The sequence below is a fragment of the Lycorma delicatula genome, chromosome 2, assembly GCF_047948215.1.
Source record: "Lycorma delicatula isolate Av1 chromosome 2, ASM4794821v1, whole genome shotgun sequence".
Classification (NCBI taxonomy): Eukaryota; Metazoa; Arthropoda; class Insecta; order Hemiptera; family Fulgoridae; genus Lycorma; species Lycorma delicatula.
In genome coordinates, this window is record NC_134456.1 from 10863650 (window position 1) to 10885709 (window position 22060).

The 22060-nt window shown below is 29.8% G+C and overlaps 1 long non-coding RNA gene across 1 annotated transcript in view; it reads left to right on the forward strand.

Annotated features, from left to right (window-relative positions):
* The window catches only part of LOC142320116 (uncharacterized), a 443053-nt gene that overhangs the window by 278867 nt on the left and 142126 nt on the right, over positions 1-22060 (forward strand). Inside the window, exon 3 of the long non-coding RNA XR_012755291.1 lies at positions 13434-13546. This is a non-coding gene — a long non-coding RNA (uncharacterized LOC142320116). The remainder of the gene's footprint in view (positions 1-13433; positions 13547-22060) is intronic.

The following is a 22060-nucleotide window of genomic DNA, read 5'->3' on the forward strand; positions in this document are numbered from 1 at the left end:
CTTCAGTCAGAAAAATAATTCTTTTACATCAAAAATTAATTTAAATGTCAGGAAAAGATTTTTGAAAGTGTATGTTTGGAGTGTCGCTTTATATGGAAGTGAAACTTGGACGATCGGAGTATCTGAGAAGAAAAGATTAGAAGCTTTTGAAGTGCGGTGCTATAGGAGAATGTTAAAAATAAGATGGGTGGATAAAGTGACAAATGAAGAGGTATTGCGGCAAATAGATGAAGAAAGAAGCGTTTGGAAAAATATAGTTAAAAGAAGAGACAGACTTATAGGCCACATACTAAGGCATCCTGGAATAGTCGCTTTAATATTGGAAGGACAGGTAGAAGGGAAAAATTATGTAGGCAGGCCACGTTTAGAATATGTAAAACAATTTGTTAGGGACGTAGGATGTAGAGGGTATACTGAAATGAAACGACTAGCACTAGATAGGGAATCTTGGAGAGCTGCATCAAACCCGTCAAATGACTGAAGACAAAAAAAAAAATATGGATAAATTTAAAACAAATAAATGGAATAAATCTATATTGCACCTATTTAAAACGGGTACAGAAGCTTTCATAAACAAGAAAGAGAGGGAAAATAAAGACAAGAAGAATCTAAAAGAAATGACAAAGGAATCATTCTAGAAAAGGACTTATAGAAAAACGTAGAAGGGGCGGACAATGGAAACTATTACGCTTGAACAATGAAAAGTACTAGTTCTGCAGATCAGGAGGTACAAATACTGCTGGGAACAAGCGGATTGACAGTTTATTAAGTTCGGTGTAGAGTGCGATAAAAGCGATAAGAATAAGTATTTGGTATCAAACGAGTGAAGAGTGCGCCACGAGTGTTCCATTTCGGACAGTGGTTGAAAACAAAAATCTGCTGGCGAGTTATTTGTGTTGAAGAATGAAAATGACGGTGTTCTGTTCATTCATAAATTATAAGGTTTTGTAGACAGTAAAAGTGAATAATACTTGCGTAAAGTGAAGTCTATAAATTGTAGATTTTTTGAATTATTAATTCACTATTAGTTATCGTTAAAATGTATAGTAAATCATAATTGTATTTTGGTATTTATAATATTTATATAATTAATTTTGTAAATTTGAATTTTCATAAGATCGGTACCATGATTCGAATTCCGGAAGATTTCGGCATCCCTTCGCGTTTCACATTCCCCACAACTAAAAACTACAGTCATTTCAAACGTTTATATATGTATATATATATATATTTCACTTTCTTGTGGACGTGATAACTGCCGTAATTTTGCATCAATCACTTTCAAATTGACACACAAAATATAATGACCCAAAACCTCAGTCGAGTTCGTTAATGGAAAGAATCGGTATATGGGGGGGGGGGGGGCTTTTTTGTAAAAAAATATCGCTATAACTTTCTAATTAAGTAAAATATCGAATTCATTTAAAGTTCCTACTATTCTTTGGATAAGGAACTAAAACTTTTCTTAGTAAAACCAATGGCCCAGGGGGTGGAAAAAATGGGGTTTCGAAGATAGAAAAAAATCATACCTACCTTAATAGGCGCAATATCGAATCGTTTAAAGTGGTCGTTAGTCCTCTAAACATTACCTAAAACTTTTGTCTGAAACATTTTTGATATGACCAACCCTAATGACAAGGTATGACCAAAATGTTGCTGGAATTGTAAGAAGATGGGGCTTGTCGTATGCTAAAAATGTAAAATTTTTTCCATTCAACCACTGTCGTATTAAGTAAATTTGAAGTTTTTCTTAAATTTAAAGTGGAAATCTTTTTTATCCTCTACACCGGTGAAATCTACCTCTGCCTTCTGGTATTCCGCAAGGGATTTTTTTTGTTGTATTTAATAGTAATAAACTGTATTTGTAGAAATTTTTTCGTGTGTTATCATATTTCAATGTGCTTGTTGAACCGCCAACACACGACAGTATTATTATACATTAATTAACAACAAACGTAAAATAAATTTACCGTTTTTTTTTAATAAGAGATTTAATTACTGACAATAATATTTTGGTTCTATAAATCTCCATTTCATCAATAACCGTACACTTTTATTACAAATTACCTCATTTTTCTTTGTAGAAGTTTTTAAATAACACTCGGTAAATAAAATTTAAAACTCTTGAAATTATAAATAAATTCAATTTTAAGAGAATATAAATCTATGAAAAGCACCCAATTTCGGTAAAAGAGAATGTGTTTTCCAAATCCTATGACATCAGAAATTTCCTGTTAAGATCAACTGATTGGTAATTATAAGTTTATGAAGAAATTTTATTAAATTTCACGAATGTAATAGATTCAGCATTCCTTTACAAGACCATGAATTTAAATTAAAGGTGATATATGATGGTGTGACAGATTGAAAATTTATGTTTCCTGTCCTACTGTAAATGAACCACTAAATCTAACTACTTAGTTTACACCCATTAGTATACGTCACTACTTCTGAAATCAACTTAATATAAGGTAAATAAATGGTATAGAATGTAAGAATTATTACAGAAGTTAGTTATGTCTGTACATGTATATGTTAGCATCAATTGTATTTAATGAGATTAGAGATTACTGTCAGCAATATATATATATATATATATATATATATATATATATATATATATATTATAACCAAGTTCTAAGAAACCCTTTTACAATGGATTGTGTAATTTTTACTTAAAGTAAGATTACTATAAAATAGACAATATTTAATTCAAAATTTTTTGCTAAAATTCTCATCAGTGTATTGTGTAGAGAGCTAGTTAAATATTTAACCGACTGAACTTTGCACTTTATTTTAATTTTTATTGTTTCTTTACTTAACCGGCTTTCAACAAAAGTAACATGTAAAAGGAACGAGTATCACAAATACAATATATTAAATGTGATTTTTTTATTATTTATATCATTACAAGTACTTATTAATCCTAATACTTGTAATACTTATTATTTATATAAATATTTTTTGTTTGAATATTTCTTCTTTCTTCTTACAAAACAGCAACGTTACAATCTGTTCAAAATAACAAGAAGTAAATGATAAGTGATTGTAATTAAACTACAATTATTGTCCATTATTTAACGGCTTTATTATTTTCATAACAATGATTTAATTATAATACTCTAATAATTATAATTATAATAATCTAATTATAATTCTCTTTTCCTTTATCCACCTATATAGAAAACCGAAATTTGTTCAGCACCTCACTTTATAAAATCAACCTCATAATGTATTTTTTAATGAATGGCGTTCTGATAATTTCCTTGTAAAGTTTTTCTGTAATTCAACTTAATACGGTGAGCTATTTTTTTGATACAGGATGACTCGCCAAAAATGTAACAGACTTTCAGGACATGTTATAAAGAAGAAAGTTCGTATAAATATAGATTCATAAACGCATCCATATAGTGCCAGCTGGCGAAAGATTTCGCCCTGTTATCTGCGCCCACAGTAAAATTAAGCCGAACTATAATTCTTGACACACAAGTTAAGGGGTAAATTTAATAATTTTGTATGAAATCGACGTGAAAAATTAAAAAAAAAAAAATTGGTCTCCAAACTGCATTTTTAGTAGTTCTTGAAAAATCTGGTGTAAAAGACAAAATACTGTGGTCGAAAACACACGTCGTATGTTTTATTTTATTTTATTTTAATAAAATAACTTTATTAAATCAGTTATAGATTCGTAAAATATTTTTAAATAAAACTTGTAGAAAATTTTATTCCGAGTAAAATGAGTATGAATAAAGTTTACAGAAACTAAATACAAACCTAAGAATTTCAAGTTTATTAAAAACAAAACTTATAAAAACGTGTCAAATTTTAACTAGGTTTTAAACGAAACAAATTTTTCGATATTACAAAACAAAAGAATTATATATTTTGGAAAAATAACAATTGGAAAAACACATCAATAAAACAGGTTAGACATCTTTAAACCTAATTAAAAAATTAATTTTATCTAAATTTGTTTGAGATAATTTATTTTACAAGTTACCGGTACCGGAAGAATTTCTTACCGCACTGGTTTAACACAGTATAATGTACGGCGATTTCAAGAAAAAGATAAATCCTATCTTTTTAATCTAAAAAAGGAATACAATTTACTTCCTGTACGTTTAAATCTTTATGACTGGATTCTGGATAATGTTAATAATAACGTAGATTCTATTTTTTTACTAATTAAACCATATAGACTTGAAGTGGAGTTTTTATTTACAGTCAAATACATAGTCACGAAAATACATACGCACCGTGGAAACTGGATATGAACATAGCTTCCACGTAAAGGTTTGGTGCAGTATTGTAGGCGATAAAATATTTGGATCATTTATTTTCAATAAAAATGTTTCGGATAATTTTCCATAACTATTGGAAGCTGTTCCTGTGTTCAACAAGGCAGATAATTTTTCAGCGCCATGGAACGAAACCGCAATTTCTCAGGCAAATACGGAACACTTAAATGGACTTTTTAAACAAGTGGATTGAACGGGACAGATGTATCAACTAGCTTCCAAGGTCGAATGACTTAACCTCTGGACTATTACCTGTGGGATCGCTTGAAATCATTACTGTATGAACAAACGTATAGTATAAGAGTAGAGCAACTTATTAGAATTTTCATTGTGGTACAACTAATACAAAAGAAGCTTGAAATAATTTGGTAACCCACTAAAACATTTTTCGTCGGGCAGACAGCTTTATCCACTGTGGCTGAAGACATTTTGAGAAATTTATTTAATTGTTTGCGAGTCGGTTTTAGTTGTTTGTGTTTATTATTTTCCTAAAGTATTTAATTCTTTTATTTGTAAAACTGAATTTTTTTTTCTTCTTGTCAAAAATTTCCAAATTTAATACATTTAGTTTTAAATAGAATTCCAAATTTTTGCGTTTATATTATTTAGTTTGTATACTTTATTCGTAAGCATTTCACACAGAAATAAATTTTTTACAAGTTTTGTTTAAACCATTTATTTGTTTATTATCCCAGAATGTTGCCAGCCGACACTCGCTAATGAAGCGTTTCCGAACCTATGTTTACGAGAACATTTTTCTTTATTTTCACCAGAAGAGTATATCCTGAAAATTTTTACATTCTTCGTGAATCACTGTACATATTAACTCTTTAATTTCTTTTTAATTTAGAATTATACCTTCATTATATATATATTTTTTTTTTACTTTTCGGTTTAATTTGGGCATATATGTGGTTTTTAACCGATCTTGACATTTTGACACATAAGGAACACAAAAAACCGGATGGAAATTTTCCAGATATTAATGTTCTTATATAATGGTGTATTCGGTGTTGGCCTTTAATTCACCTTATAGCTGTAGAATTACTGGACCGATTTTGACCAAACTTTGTCATATTACTTCAATGTATGGGACATAAATTGCCATTAAATTTTCAACTTAAAATAACAAAGTAGTGAGGCTGTAGAGAAAGGTTACCCTCAGTATCTGGAGATTTCGCCTAATTAAAGTCATATTTTTCTTAGGTAAATTAGTTAACAATTAAAGAATAACAATATTTGCAAAAGAAAAATATTTTGAAAAATTACACTCCTACTTCAAAAAATGCTGTAAACAACTACTGCTCTGTTGTGACGTCACAGGTGAGCGGTAGAATTAAATAAATGAATAATGTAAGCGTAAAGAAGTAACTCAGTCTGGCAGGGTCTCGAACTCAATCATCCGCTTGACTCGGATGATCTAGGGGGTTAAGCCTCGCGGCTACACCAGTCTGCCGACCGTACAAGCGAAAGTTGTTCTATGTAAGTTGTGAAATTAGTTTAGTTAGGGCCGACTGATACCGCTATTATCGCCACACCCGCGCGAATCAAATACGATTTGCGCGCGCGCTTTAGCTAGATTCATTAAATTAAATAAACGAAATAATATTATTTAAATAAAATTATAAATATTTAAAATTAAGTAGTTTTGTATAAGGCATTCATCAGAAACGACTGTCTTGTCTGCTTTTTACTTTTATACCTCTGTACTTACATGACAAAAGAACTTTAATTTTTTAATTTTATCTTAATAAAAAGTATAATAAATTAAAACAAATTATTGAATGTCAACAGCAAGATCGATTTAAATAATTATATTTTAACTCATCATTGACACGCATAACAAAAAATGATAATTAGGAAATACACCTTTTATAAAAAGTGCACAGTTTCTTTTCTTAAACAGTTTTTTTAAAATTGTGTGACAAAATGTGAAGCAAAAAATTCTGTTTAAAAAAGTGCAAGATAAAGGCACTATTCTGTTTGTCTATTTATGAACCTACAAATTGTATGATGGATAAAAAATGCCAAATATCCTCGATTTTATTTCGTGGCAAATCGGCCACGTTATAGCAAAGTTATTTTAAACAGAATCTGACTCGTACGAGATGATATCTTTGTATCCTCCACCGGCATTTTCAGTATTTAAGTTAGGCCAACTTATAATTGTTTCCTAAAATTTTAAAATATTCAACTAGAATTTCAGATGAGATTATATATCCGAGCGGTAAATTTGCTGCAGAGATATGAAATGGTCAAAGCAAACTACTTGCTTTAAATACTGCTTGCTTGCATCTAATTAGTTGTGCTACAGTCATATGAGATATTTGTAATATTGCTTCTATTCCGTAATAATATTGTGTTTAAATAATTGTCTTTTCATAATTTAATTTTTTTGTTTTTTAATTTGGTGTTGTATTCTAATTTTATGTCATCTGTCTGTTCTGAGGCAGTACCGTAATATAACAGAAATCTTGTTCGTGATTTTCATTAACGTGATTTCATTTCGTGATTTTGTGCCTTATCCGTATGAAAGAAACCTTTTAAGTCGGTAAAGTCCCATGAAAATACATAATGTGAGAAATTTTGTTCTCGATTTTCATAACAAGATGTTGTTTGTGAATGTGTAAAAACTGTGTAAATTGACCAGGGTACCTTAGAGAACAGAAGCAAAATTTCCCTAAGTAACCTTTTAAGGTAAATCCGATTCTTTTTGGTTTACTGAAATTAAAGTTTTAGATGTGAAGGAAGCTTTTGATGGAGAGTCAAGTTATGTTTTCTCTTATATGACCGTTCCGCAATTACTGACACTCAAATAAAATGTTAGTAAAGTGTTGAACCTTCTCCTAATCTGTTTAATCTCTCCTACTCTGTAAAATATATACACAAATTTAATTAAAAGTATTAATGACAAATTTTCTACTTAAGATCTAAAGGCAAGAGTTATATTGACAATATTGTTTTTATGAAAACTTTACAAAAACTGGTAATAAATCCATCTATTGATCGACATTTGTCTACTATACGATTCCGTCACTGAGAAATTACAACTTCAATATAACTGACAAAATACTAAAATCCAAACTTTATCACTTTTAAACGGTTATTATAAAATCTTATCATGAATCTCTTCAGCAGTGTAATATTTGGAATTTTTACCTCAAATGATAACGACTATTCTTTGTGGAAGTTCTGGAAAAGTATGAAATGACTGGTACTGCTAATTTCAACATTGATAATCCCATTAGAGGCTGTATTAAAAGTAATTACGAGAAAGATGAAGACTATTCTAAAGTATTATTATTACCGTTTGAATGTACTGACGAAAGTGAAAACAAAATTGATCGATTTCATAGATATATTTCACTTGTTAAAGTGGGTCCTTTAATAAAATATCTATATTATCATAAATTAGGAACATTGTATTAAACGATTTCAATCAAACAAATACAGCTGATTTTGAGTTTATCATTGAGAAATATAAAAAATGATCCTAATTCGGCTTTCAGATTTCTTTTTATTACTTTTATAACTCCGTCTTGATATTGGAATACTTAACCTGTCCTTCATAAACGTCTGCAATTGCAGTTTTTCATTACTTACTAAACAATTTTACGAGATCTCTTCATACCGATCTTTTTTTTTTCGTCCAGTCATTTGACTGGTTTGATGCAGGTCTCCAAGATTCCCTATCTAGTGCTAGTCATTTCATTTCAGTATACCCTCTACATCCTACATCCCTAACAATTTGTTTTACATATTCCAAACGTGGCCTGCCTACACAATTTTTTCCTTCTACCTGTCCTTCCAATATTAAAGCGACTATTCCAGGATGCCTTCGTATGTGGCCTATAAGTCTATCTCTTCTTTTAACTATATTTTACCAAATGCTTCTTTCTTCATCTATTTGCCGCAATACCTCTTCATTTGTCACTTTATCCACCCGTCTGATTTTTAACATTCTCCTATAGCACCGCATTTAAAAAGCTTCTAATCTTTTCTTCCCAGATACTCCGATTTTCCAAAAGACATTTAAATTAATTTTTGATGTAAACAAATTATATTTCTTACTGAAGGCTCGTTTCGCTTGTCCTATTCGGCATTTTATATCGCTCCTGCTTCGTCCATCTTTAGTAATTCTATTACCCAAATAACAAAATTCTTCTACCTCCATAATCTTTTCTCCTCCTATTTTCACATTCAGCAGTCCATCTTTGTTATTTCTACTACATTTCATTACTTTTGTTTGTAATAATAAAACTTAATTATCATACCGATAATTAAGTTTTATTATTTGTTCTTTTAAAATTTATAAAATAAAACATTACTGCATAAATGATTAAAAGGAGTCTGATGACTTAATCTTATTCCTAATAACTACGTATTATTTAGATCAAGGTATAATACAAGAGGAACGGTTAATAGATTTTTAAAACATTAGAACATATATATTGCTTGATATTCGTTCTTACAAAGCGTTTGAAATTTATGATAAAAAAAGAGTTTCCTTTTCAAAATTAAAAAATCCCTTCTCCATTATTGAATGTTTTTCATTAAAATTTACCTAACTTTTTTATGTGTTAGAAAAGCAAACACTTGTCATTAGTATGAATCGAGTTTCACAAATAACTGTTTTCTCTTCAATTTTGTGTTCCGTAAACACATTTGACATTCTAACAACTCTAATACGACAGTAAAAAGTTTTTCTTATAACAGTCCTTCAAATAGTATACAAAAATCTCTATATTGAATCACAGAATCAAACTCTTACTCGCCGAACAAGATTAGCAGAAGACGTGGCAAATAAAATGAAATGAAACATTTAACTTATATATATATATATATATATATGAAATGTAACATTAACATTTATACTTGGAATATGTCCTTTGAAATTTATAATCGGCATATTATCGAGTGTTCGCGGTTCGACAAGGATATTGAGAGATAGCATACGTAAATTAAATTCTTATAAATGTAATTAAATAATTTATAATGTAAAAAGTAGTAATTTAAATTTAAAAAAAAACAAAATTGATTTAATGACAAATTATAAACACTAAAATACAGTCAAATTTACTAAAAACGTTAAAATGAGCGTTAGATCCTAATATTGCATTAACGATAAGATAACAATAGGAAAATTTAAAATTAATTCAATTCACTTTTTGCAAGTATTATTACTTTTAATGTTTACAAAAGAACTACCCTACACTTTATGATGAATAGACTACTGTCATTTTCACTCCTAATTCAAATAACTCGGGAAAATTGAAATTCATTCGGTGAATTTCTGAAATATTATTACTTTTGCTGTTTACATAAGAACTACTCGACACTTTATAAATGAATAGAATACCGTCGCTTTCACTCCTTTAAACAAATAACACGTCGAACAGCTTCTTGTTTTCAGCTACTGTCCAAAACAGAATACTCGTGGTCCCCGGCAATATTTATACCACTGTCTTTATTTTATGACCTATTTTTTTTTCCCTACATCCCTGGGCCGGACATCCAGTTAAGTATACTCGGCCCAGGACGTGTCTTTGACTCTAAGGTGGTCTTCCCACCCGCCGGTTTTACACCCGGTACGGCAGGTCAACCGCCCCGGTACAGACCTTTTGTTTGCCTGCCTCTAATTCTCACCAAGGGGGGCCAAGCCCGGCTATGCCGTTACCAACCCCCCCCCCCCCCTACACCGACAGGTACCGGGTCTCGGTCTTTATGCCTTTTCGCCTCTAACCGGCGTGACCAGCACAGGGGGCAAACTTTATTTTATGACCTGCAGTATTAGTACCCAACTCGTTTTTTTTATTTGTTCAAGCGTAATTATTTTCATTTTCCGCGCCTTCTACGCTTTTCTATGAATCCTTTTCTAGAAAGAATCCCTTTGTCGTCTATTATAAAATCTTTTTTTTTCATTTTCTCTCTTTTTTATCTTTCTGGTAGCTTTCCTACCCGTTACAATATTAATTTCACATGACTTGGGTAAATAACACGCCTCACAGTTAGACCAGCACACATTTGGAATAAACGAATGCCCAACGGTCACAACTATCAAAAAATGTATTAGATATTAAAAAAAAAATTAACTTATCACTGAACAATAAATTAATACTACACAATACCTTTATCTGTCTGAAATACTGAATGCCAGGTAATCATAACACCATTAAAATACTTAAGCGATAGCAATAAAAATTACTTCGAATCTAAAAATATTTTAAATAAAGAACACTTGCTGGATAAATAAACAATATACATAAGTGTATATCAATTTTTTTGTTTTTACTTTACCGTCTAGAGATATCGCTATAGCTCTAGAAGGGAAAGTATTATAATCGGTCCACTTTGGGCATATGCGGTTTTCAGCGGATCTTGACTTTTTGACACCAAAGGAACCCAAAAAACTGTATAGAAATTTTCCGGATGTTAATGTTCGTATATACGTTGTACGGTTCGGTGTTGGCTTCTAAAACACTTTATATTTTCACAACTACTGGACCGATTTTGACCAGTCATGATTAAATTACTTCTATTCACGGGGAGGTGGGCATTGATGCCATTAAATTTTCAACTTACAGGATCAAGGGGGTGAGGCTGTAAAGCAAGTTCACTCTCAGTATCTTGAGATTTTGCCTAATTAAGGTCATATTTTTCGCAGGCACATTTATTAACGATTAAAAAATAACAATATTTACTAAAAAAAATTATACCCCCACTCCAAAAAAATGCTCTAAACTAGTACCTAACTGGGCATGTTGCATCAATCGTACCCTCTCTCACCACAGTGAGCGCTATGGTCGCAGACCACCATCTTGGAATTTCCCTTTTTCCCCTGTGGAAAATTTCCTTTTCCCTCCTCCTCTTGAACCTAGAAATTAAAAATTCCTCAGGGTCGGCAATCAAATTATTTTTACACTTTAAATATTAATTATTTATTTAATTTAATTAATATTTAAAAGGTTGCTAGCACTGATGTACAACTGTTGTAGTCGTCTCCTATGTTGACGCCACAGTTGAATGGTAGAATTAAATAAATGAATAATATTTAAAGTCTAAAAATGTTACACGTTTTGGCTGGGTCTTGAATTCGGTCACTAGGTTGACTTGGTAGCTGATGCATTAAGCCTCGCGGTTACACCAGTCTGATAACCGTGCAAGCAAAATTTGTTCCATGTAAGTTATGAAATTACATTAGTTTAGTTAGTGCCGACCGTCGCCGATAGTACCGCCACACCCGTGCGAATGAAAAAATAAAACTTAATTTAAAATATTTATCATTTTATTTACATAATGGTTCTAATTACAGCGCGCGTGCATTCTGTATTTCATTTGCACTGGTGTGCAAATTTGCAACTGTGTTACTTGTTTTATTTGAATACGTCGTTTGTCTTCTTTTTTTTCTTTTTTCTTTCTCCTGTTTAGCCTCCGGGAATTACCATTCAGTTATTACTTCAAAGGATGAATGAGGATGATATGTTTGAGTGTACGTGAAGTGTAGTTTTGTACAGTCTCAGTTCGACCATTCCTGAGATGTATGGTTAATTGAAACCCAACCACCAAAGAACACCGGTATCCACGATCTAGTATTCAAATCCGTATAAAAGTAACTTCCTTTACTAGGAGATGAACGCTGGAACTTTCGACTTCCAAATCAGCTGATTTGGGAAGACGCATTCACTACTAAACCAACCCGGTGGGTTACGCCCTTTGTCTGTATGTTTTCTTTTTAATGTATAAACTAACGATATGGACGTTATATAAAGTTAGTGTTGGGAATATTTGATTTCAAAAGCTAACATCGAAATTTAGTAGTACATAAAACTATATTTAATTAGGGATTTAGTAATTAAAAAATAACTGTTATAATTACACTGCTGATCAAATTTTCAAAATTGGGATCCACGACCTAAATATAAAATTTAATTTCCTGTAGCGTTTAAAAAATTAAATTACGTTATAAAATATACAATAACTAGGGATAAACTCTTTTTATAAGGCGGTTTGTGTAGATTTCAGATACCCGAATCATAACTGTTGGAGCTGCTTGATCGCATTATCATATAATTAATTGCTATTTACAAAATACTATTTAAATTACTTTTATTAAATTAGTTGAGTCACATCTTTGTAATTCAATTATGCTCATAATTGAAATTGTTTTTAAATTATAAATAGTTCTTATTTTTACTTTTTATTACGGTAATTAATCATAAATTAACACATTTATTTAAATGTTACTTATATTTTACGCAAACCGATATAACTAAATAATATTTTTCCTTTATCGAATTGAAAAGAGAGGATTCAAAATAGTGATATAATTTGCGAATGCAAGAAGAAAATATATAACTAATGAGATTTATTTCGTTTGATGACAGATCACAGAAAACATTTGTGTGGAGATGAAATACAGTTTTTTTTTTTTTTTTTTTTTTTAGTCCGAGTCCGAGTCTGAAGACATTTAAATTTAGGTTTTTGTTGATAATCTCGAGAATTTCGTTAATGCAGAAAAATGTTAAATAAGAACAATTTGAAAAGGAGATGAAAGAAACTCAAAGATCTCATATTCATTATTTGTATTAGAAGGAAATTAAGAAAAAACATGAGATTGACTTGCGAATCCTTCAAATTTTTTTTTTTGTATCTTTTTACGCGATCAGCATTTGAAAGTCTGGAGGGTAGTAACGTTCTCTATAGAGAACGTTACAGTCTCATTTGGTAACAGTTCGTCGGGGTATTTCTGATATATATTTTAATAAAAAATTTCAAGTGAGCAATTTATATGTGAAATACTGATTTCATAGAAAACAATATATTTATGCTTGCATTAATATTTTACAATGAAATTAATTACTTTAATTTTATTATATTGTTTGATAATAATGTTTAATTCCTTATTTTCAAAATTATTTTAAATTTTACATGGACGATGCACATGTGCCAAGCGTACAGATATTCAACCTCATAAAACTTGTGCTTCAGTTACCATAACTGAAGCACGCATATCCTAACGGTAATAAAATTAAACTCAATTTTAATAATTTAAGATAAAACTAAGAACATTGTACATTATGTAATGGAGATAAATAATTTAATAGTTCTACTTCATTAAATCTGTCTTTTTTTTAGACTGAATTTGGGTTTGCTTCGTTTGTTCCGGTGATTATGGCTATTACGCTGCTTCATGGTATACTGCAATCGAGTCTACACACCTCTTTGCCTTCAATCAGCATAAAATTACGGTAATAAAAAATTTTTAGAAGTACTAAAAAAAATTAAAGATTAACATAAAACTATAAAAATGTAAGTGTCCTTGATGTGTGCTCCTGCCGCCAAAATTAATTTGTGCGCTTCAGTCGCGTACATTTCGACCATAACATGTTTTAAATACATTTTTACAAAACTATTCAAAAAGAAGTGTAATATATTTTTAGGGTGTATACATGTATGTATATTTGTTCCACTGTAGCAGCTCAACGGCTGAACCGGTTTAGATGTAAGAACCCGCCTTGGAATCCTTACGTTACCGTAAATATCATAGGCTATTTAAATTTGTCTATATATGTATATATATATATTATGTGTACAAAGAAAAACAAATAAATAAAACAAAAAAAAAATATTTTCTGGTTTAGTTTATACATATAAGCCTATATTATTTCTATTATTATTATGCTTTTACGGCCAACATGGGAGTAAATTTTAGTTGGATCTTTTCTGAGAAAAGCGTATTATTTTACTCTTCGGAGCTGCCCAGTATTTCTTCATCCGTTCAGATCTTGCTTTCCTTTCTTCATCTGTAAACACCCTCTTCGTTGTATTTTGTTGTTTGTCTGTCTTTTGCTTAACTCTAATGTTTTTGTCTTTTAGCTTTGTAATTTTTCCAGTTTTATTCTGTAGGTCGGTCAGGGAAATTCCCAATTCTTTCATATCTTCTCTAATTTCTTTGATCCGTCCTACTTCTTTCTAACTTTTGGAACCAGAGCTTTTCAATGATATTTCTTGACAGTCTTGCTTCCGGTGTCCTTATCAGATAACCAAAGAAAGAGATTCTTTTTTTCCGCATAGTATCAGTAACAGGCTCTATTTCTCGATACACTACCTCATTTGGCACAATCCACCATTGGCCTTCTTTTTGCTGTTTTTTATTGATACACGTTCTGACAATTCTCCTCTTTATTTTCAGAAATTTATCAATTCGGTTATTCTGAGTGATTTTGAAAAGGGTCTCGCTTCCGTAGGTGACTTCTGGCTGAACTATAGTTTTATAATGTTTAAGTTTTGTTTTAGCCGAAAGGCATTTTTTGTTATATGTTGAACAAGTTAATTTTTGGGATTTAATCATTTTATGTGTCCTGTTTTGCCATGTCACTTTTTTATTTAAATTATAAAAATTATAAATTATTACATAAATTATATAAGCCTATATATATATATATATGTTTAGAACAATTTAAAAAGAAAAATGGAAAAAAAAAATTATAAAATATAGAAATATTTCATACAAAACTTTCACCCGCACGCTCTTTGATTAGCCTATATTAAAGAGCAATTTTTTGTTTTGGGGCAGTTTTGTTTATTAATTTTTAAAATTTACAATCTTATTTATTATTTAGTCATTTAATTTTAGAAAATTTTTAGAAGTAAAAATATTCCTAACGTAATTTAAATTAATAAATTACGAATATTATTTGTGAGAAAACAAAAGAATAATTTCAGTGTATTTAGTAAACTGCCTTGAGGTAGGCAGCAATCGTCAAGATTAAACGCGATAACCGCGTTTTATGTTCACATATAGAATTCAAAAACGGGAATTTATTTGATGATTGTGCAGCTTTGAAAAAACCATCTTAGATATTTTTTCAGATCATTCAGTGTAATCGAAAGTAGATTTTGTAATCGCTTCATGATAAAATAAATTAAAAAAATGTCGGTAGATAAACTGTGTAAAGGGTTGCAATAAATTATTGGAAGAATTATTTTCAAGGGAACAGTCATTTTGACTTCAATATTCGAAACAGAGTGGGTTGATAGATAATATTTAATAGATTGGTAATAATAAATAGTAAAAATCAGAGAAGAGAAACTTGATAAGAATGGGATAATCCTATTAGGTTCGATATAAAGGTTACGAATTTAATTTAATTTAGAGATTAAATTTAATTCAGAGTTCCTGAACACACTTTGTTGTGGAAAAATTTTATGAAATTTATGTATATTTAGAGTACAATTCTGAAAAAGATTAAAAATATTCAGCAAACGTTTTTGAATCTGATCTCACTCCCTTGATTAAGTGATGTTTTCATTTAAAAATTATGCAATATTAAACGTATAAATAAAAATAAAAATTAAAATTCTTGAGAAAGATTTTAGATGAGTCGTATGAACAAATGACGTTTTTATCATCAAAATTATACTGTATTTTGAGTATAATTTTAAAAAAATCGTAAGTTTTAGTAAAAATATTTGGGTCCCATTTTATTCCTTTGCTCGATCTGCATCAACAGCTCGGTGGAAATTAGTAACGTTTGAAAAGATGTCATGCCTAACCTGTATTCAAACCCCGGACTTCCGCACGAAATCCCTAGATGTTACTTACTCGACCCACCGGGTTGGTCTAGTGGTTAACGCGTCTTCCCAAATCAGCTGACTTGGAAGTCGAGAGTTACAGCGTTCAAGTCCTAGTAAAGCCAGTTATTTTTACACGGATTTGAATACTAGATCGTGGATACCGGTGTTCTTTGGCGGTTGGGTTTCAATTAACCACACATCTCAGGAACGGTCGAACTGAGAATGTACAAGACTACACTTCATTTACACTCATACATATCATCCTCATTCATCCTCTGAAGAATTATGTAAACGGTAGTTACCGGAGGCTAAACAGGAAAAAGAAAGATGTTACTTACTCAACCACGAAGGTCGGCATTAATTGTATTAAATTATTAATTGATTAACAATTAATCGTTTAACAAGATACATTAAAATAAAACATACAAAATTCGATGTCATACAAACATTATACATTTAAGTTTGTTAAATTCACTAAACTAAACAAGATAAAATATAATGTGTTTTTGTAAATTAATTAAACACAATAGATTATTTGGCTTCCCCAGCAAAAGGTACAAGATTTTGTCCGCTAGTGAGAGCATTTATTTAACTATATCTGTAGATCAGACGTTAAGTTGATAAATAAAAAGAGAAATGTTGAAAATATTATAATTCTTTAGCGTAACAAAATTGTAGCAGTTAATTGCAATTTTATAAATAATTAAACATTTTTGCAGAGGTAAATTAGTTAAAAATATTTTATAAAAAAAACTATCTATATAAAAATAAAACTATTTTTAATCCGCTTCGTTAATTCTTTGTTGGTTTTTATTTGATAACTTGAACTTTAAAACATCTATTTAGTGCAGAGTTCATGAGTTTTTTTTCTCCGTCGATTTCTCCGCCCCTTGCAGCCGGATTCGCGATAGTCAGCTGTGATTCTCTGTCAGAGTTCATGGGTCTTGTCCTAATATAAACAAACACTAATACACCCTAATATATAAACTGTATTCGTACAACGGTCAAATTTGAATGACATTCCTCGTATTTCTTAATAGTATCATTTCTTAAGAAGATGTAAATATAATAATTCTCTCTTAATTTCAATAGTCCTATTTTATGTTGAAATTATATCATTAGGCATAACTGATATAAAGAGAATTTTCTTCCGACAGATTTGTAAATAAATAAACAGATCAACATTAATATTTTTTGGGAGAGTTCCGATTTTCAATACGGTATATGTAAGTGTTTACAACAAAATGTTTCATTCAATACATTCAAATTCTATATTCTAATTACATTATCCGCAAATCTGTCTAACTTATTAAATTTATTAGGTAATAGCAAACCCGGTAATGCTGCTCTACTGCTAGATTTGTATATATATATATATATATAGATTAAATGAACACAATTGAAAATTTGATAAAAAATTAACAAAATGAACATTACGGAACTTCACAAAGTTTACCCTTTCACTTTTAGCCTTTCTCCTTCCCCTCTTTCTCCCTTTACATTTTGCCATTTTCCTTCTCATCTTTTCCCCGTTTTCATTTTTATCATATTCCCTTTCCCTTTCCACCATTTTCCAATTTCTTCCCCTTTTCCTTTACTTACCCTGTTTCTTCCCCCCATTCCTCTTCACCCTTTATCTTTTTATTTTTCTCCTTCCCCTTTCCATTTACTTTTCCCCGTTTCCCCGTTCTTTCTTTTCCCCATTTCCCCTTTGTTCCCTTTTTACTTTATTCCCTTTTCCAATTTTCCCCATTTACCTTATCCGATTCTTCTCTGTCTCCCTTTTCCCCGCGTGGAAATCGGTCCAGTAGGTGTTTAGTTTATAGCGGACACACATATCGGAAACACTGTAATGGAATCATAAAATATTAGGTATAGTGTGTGTTGCTTTTTCGTTCAACAGATAGCACTGCATTTAAAAAAAAACATGTTTTTCTTAATATATAGTAATATAGTTATATAGTTATATATAGTAATATATAGTTATATATCTTATACATCTTACGTATGTAAATATATTATATTTAGCAATGATTTTACTAAGATAATATGAATAATGTTGTAAAGTTGCTAAAAAAATGTGTTTGAGATTATGCTTAACGAATTACGAATTGAATTAATATTTTTGTTTATTTATTATAAATTTGTTAATATTAAAAAAAAAAAAATTACTAATATTTCTGTTTTTTTTAAACTTTTATTACGTAATAATGATAATTTGTAACAGCATCAACTTCCTTTCGTACCAGTTACCTATAGGCGAATTAACTGTTAAATATTAATAAACAGTAAAAGTTAGAGAAAATATAACTCTAGATTTTGCTTAATTAAGGTTACGTTATTATTATTTTTTTTTAATAATGTTTTGAATATTAATACAGTAAACAACTTTTGTAAAAAAATGTTTTTGCTAAATTTCACCCCCGTTCCTAAAAATTATTTTGATTGGAAAGTTATAAAAAGTAGATAGAATTAAATAAATGAGTAAACTATTTAAAATGTTCGCTAGTACCGCCACACCCGCGCAAATGAAATACGATATGCGCGTTCGCTTCAGTTAGAATCATTGAATTAAACAAAAAATATTGTGTTTTATTGATAAATATTTTTAATTAAGTTGTGTGTATCTATTTGTGGGTAAGCCGTGTATCAGAAAAAGGCCTCGTGAAAGGAAAATCCTAAAATTGTTTTGTCAGTTTTTTTTTAATTAGGCTGACACGTATTTAGAATGCGGTAAGATAGAATGTTGAATTGGAATTCTGTCTATTCTATCGGTTCATGATTGTTTTACATCTATATAATTCACAATGTTCAGATCTTTTTGTATACCCTGTTTTAATGGAAGTACAAATTATGGTTATATGACAGATTATATCAGTATTGGTAGATTTTTAAGTTGCATCTATGAAATGACTGGTGCATTGTAAAGTCAAAACAGTTCAGTTAATGAATTACAGGTCTATTGTTTTTGTTTAGTGATTGTGTTCTGTATGTAATGTGATTTGTTTCGTTTGTTGCTCTGAGGGCTATCCTGTACAAAGATTTAAAAAATTTGTATGATGTTATCTCTGAGTCTTTGACCACTTTCAAATGTAGAAACACAATATATATTAAACTAATACAGTTAAAATCCAACATATTATTCAACTTCATTATAAATACGTATTTAGCTAAAAAAAAAAATGTATGTACATATATATATATATATATATATTAAAAAAGTATACGCCAAAAATAAGTCAGAGTAAGATCAGCAACATCTATTTGAAAATTATCGCACTTAAAGTTATTTATTTTGTAATAAATTATTTTAATAAAAACTTTTATTATAACATTTGCTTCTGTTTATTGTTAAAAAAGTTAATAAAATATTTAAAATAATTTTCATCTCCAACCTTCATCGCAAAATGATGGCAAAAATAAATAATAATAATAATAATAATAATTTCAATATTACAGAGTAATATTTGTAAAGGTATTTATTATTAATATCTTATGATTATTTATCACTAACTTCACTGGCATTTTGGTTTTAAAATTATTTTCCACTCTTATCTGGAAATCACCGATTGGATCCTTCCTCGCCGAGAATACCCTTTTTTCATTTCCTGTTTAGCCTCCGGTAACTACTGTTCAGATAATAATTCAGAGATTGATATGTATGAGTGTAAATGAAGTATAGTCTTGTACAGTCTCAATTCGAAACATTCCTGAGATGTGTGGTTAATTGAAACCCAACCACCAAACCAACGGTATCCACAATTTAGTATTCAAGTCCGTGTAAAAATAACTGGCTTTACTAGGACTTGAACGCTGGAACTCTCGACTTCTAAATCAGCTGATTTGGGAAGACGCATTCACCACTAGATCAACCTCATTGCCACTTCATGAGACCAAGAAAAGAATAATAAGATTACGAAAATCTAAAACTTTAACAATTTGTTAATCAGCCACTCACCAAGATACGAATAATACTGATCTAGTTATACGAGTAATAAAAGGACTTTTACTCTATCCTAATATTTCATGTAAGATTGTTGAATTGAATAATCGTTTAAATATTTGATGGTAATAAAAATCAATATTTCAACAATCGTGTTACTGTCCACTTTATTAAAGAATTGGAGTATAGTATCTCACTTCCAAAATAAGTTTAAATGAAGTGCAGAAGAAAAATGTGTATACGTAATTTAATAGGCGTACAAGGAAATCATGTGGTCTCCATATCAGATTTTTTTCTATTTTCGTAACCGGTATTTAAAAAAATAGGATTAGCCATAAAAAAAGAAACTCCGGGCGGAGGAGGATCCTCCCACTCATCGAAAACAAAAAAAAGGAATCGTGGGCTATCTTGTTATTGAAAAATTAAAATTAGATTTATGATGACAGTAATTTCATTTTTCTATACTGCAGTATTTTCGTAGCTGTTGTTCGGTTTATATATCGTCGATTTGTAATGATGAATGGCTTTAATACAATTGAATAAATAAATTATTTCAACGGTAATTAGTTTATATGTAAATAATAACAAATTTAACTTCTCATAAAACAAATAAATCAATCAATTAATGATGAAAGTAGAAAAAAAAATTATTATCAAAGTTAACAATCTTTCTGATACGTTCGTTTCAAATGTAAATGCGAAGGTTTTTAATTTATTATTTTTTATAAATTATATTTTTTAAATTAACATAATAAAATTATAAAAGGGAAACAATACATTTTTTTTTTTACGATAACCTTTAAACATCAGTTGAAAAATCTATATTATAAGTTGATAAATTCGATGACAGTGTAACAGCCCTTTTGTTTTCATTTTACTTTATTTAGTGCCTGATACGATGTATTTTCATAGCAGTTATTTATAATAATTTCTCTCGACTAGATTGACAATAGATTTTTTTTAATAAAATTTAACGTATTCGTTTTTTCAATAACATGCCAAAAATCGTATTAACAAGAATTATGAATAGATATTTTTATCATTAAACTTATATCAGCAGTGAATAACTTAACAAAACATAAAACAAATAATCTCTAATAAAAACATTCTCAATAAGAATAATAGTATGAAAGATTAGTACTTCTTTACGGTTCTTATTTTAATCCTTTAATTATAACTATAAAAGATTGGCTGGATTTATTCATTCAATTTATAACAACTAAACCCACTAGGTTGGTCTAGTGGTGAACTCATCGCCGTAAATCAGCTGACTTTGACGTCTATAGTTTTTAAGTTCAAATCCTAGTAAAGGCAGGCATATACGATTTCAATAGTAGATGATGGGTACCGGCTGTTCTTTGGTGCTTTGGTGGATGAATTTCAATTAATCACACATCTCAGGAATGGTTGACCTGGGCCTGTACAAGACTATATTTCATTTATATTCATATATAACATCCACTTCATCTTCTGAATTAATACCTTATAGTGGTTCCAGATAGGGCCAGCCCTAGCGTTTTTGCCACCATAGGCAAATCCAAAAAAATTCCGCCCCACAAGCTTCAAAAAAACTTTAAAATTAGAAGAAAAACAGAATTATAAAAAAATCTTGTTAACTAGAAAATGAGATATAATTGAATTAAGACAATAATACTAATACAGATTACTGAAAAGTCTTTGATTGAAAAACGAAATTTACATTTTTAACGAGCTAACGACTACGAACTTACAAACTAAAACTAGGAGCTACTATTTTCAGATATAATTTAAATATGCTTTTAAACCAATAAACTAAACTTTAGTACAATAATAATATTATTAAATGGAAAATAATGTTATTTTCCAGATTCAAGTAATCGAAATATATTTTAGTGGGATGTGTTTATTTTTTTGCGCTCTAGTTTACAGGCTCCTAAATTTTGACGCCGCAGGCAGCAGCCTCCCTTGCCTACCGCCTAGGGCCGGCCCTGTTTCAAAGGCTAAACAGTAAAAAAAAAAAAAAAATTATTAGGACCACGAAGATCAAACGATAAAATTTTTCTTTTTCTTTTTACAAGTAACATTTCTCACGATTTCTTTTGTGTATTTCTGTAATTTATTCTTTTGCGGCAAATTTCTGCAATATATGAACAAAATCTGGTGTAAAAATGATTAATGCATGATTTTCAGCGTTTTAAGTAAAGCGAAGAAAATTACCAATCTATTTTACACAATCGTTATGAAACGTCGTTTCGATAAACTT